The sequence below is a fragment of the Penaeus chinensis genome, chromosome 25, assembly GCF_019202785.1.
Source record: "Penaeus chinensis breed Huanghai No. 1 chromosome 25, ASM1920278v2, whole genome shotgun sequence".
NCBI lineage: Eukaryota > Metazoa > Arthropoda > Malacostraca > Decapoda > Penaeidae > Penaeus > Penaeus chinensis.
This window is the reverse complement of record NC_061843.1, coordinates 5,214,001-5,215,513: the sequence shown is the minus strand read 5'-3', so window position 1 is coordinate 5,215,513 and position 1,513 is coordinate 5,214,001.

Sequence of the window (1,513 nt, the reverse complement as noted above, 5' to 3'; positions counted from 1 at the left end):
CTGTCTTCGCCCACCGTCTACCATGCCATTGCCTCGCGGGATAGATTTGGCACTCGGAAATTTACGACCGCCGGCAAGAGGCCAATATCATACGGAATATATATGGTGTTTATCATGGGCACCTGACATGGATGGAAATATTTTTGCAATGTTGTTATAGGTTGGCATAGTGGCTGCTGTTGTAGTGGTGGCAATTGTGGTGGAAAGTGTTGTAAAGACCAGTTGTGCTGGTTGTGAGTAGGAATGGGAGAGGGAGAGGGGGTGGGAGAGGGGGAGGGAGAGGGGGAATGGGAGGGGGAGGGAGATGGAGAGGAAGAGGGGGAGGGAGAGGGGGAGGGGGAGGAGGAGGGAGAGAGGGGGAGAGGGGGAGGGAGAGGGGGAGGGAGAGAGGCAGGGAGAGGGGGAAGCGGAGGGGGAGGAAGAGGGAGAGGAAGAGGGAGAGGAAGAGGGGGAGGGAGAGGGAGAGGGAGAGGGAGAGAGGGAGAGAGAGAGAGAGAGAGAGAGAGAGAGAGAGGGAGAGAGAGAGAGAGAGAGATACATACACAAACGTACTCATATACAATCGATACTTCATACACACACACACACACACACACACATACACACAATCTTTTCCCCCTACTCACCCCCCCCCCTCACACACACTTACAAACAACCCCCGCTCCCACACACACACAACCTCCCCTTCCCCCTCCACACCCACACCCACATCCCCCCACCCTCACCCCCCACCCCCCAACACAACTCACAATCCCAAGTCTAATTAAGAAAAAAGACCGCACACGAGCCTAAGAACATTCTCGATTCATTTGCCAGTTTAGCTTTTAAGTGAAATGAATTGAACAAGCAATCTCAGTTTGGTAAAGAAAAAAAAAAATAAATAAAAAATAAAAAAAAAAATAATACACGGTAAAGAAATGAAAGCAAATTTTTTTTTTTTTTTTTTTTTGAAATTTACGTATTTAGATAGATCGCAGTTTTTTTTTTTTTTTCGTTACTGTTATTGTAGATTTATATTCTTGTTTTGGTTAGAGTAATGATTATTCGTTATTTTCTTTCTTCTTTTTTCGTTGACTCATTCTCCTCCACCTTCTTCTCTCCTCTCTTTCTTTCACCTCCTTTTGTCTCCCTCCCCCTCTCATCAAGCCAACTTCCCCTCAACTCACCCTTCCCTCCGTTCCCTCCTCCTCCCTCCCCTCCGCCCACCTTCCCTCCCTCCCTCCTTCTTCCCTTCCTCCTTCTATCCATCCTCTTCCCTTCCTTTACTCTCCCATCCAAGCATCTTCCCCTCCACTGACCCTTCCCTCCCTCCCTCCCCTTACCCTCTCCCATACCCATAGGTAACTCCCGTACGTCAATCCCCCACCCTTCCCTCCCTCCCTCTCTTCCCTTCCCCTACCCTCTGCCTCTCTCCTTCCCTATAAGTACCTCACACACACACGCACGCACATCAATCCCCCACCCACCCACCCTCCGCTCCCTCCCTCCCCTTCCCCTCTCTCCCCCTTCCCTC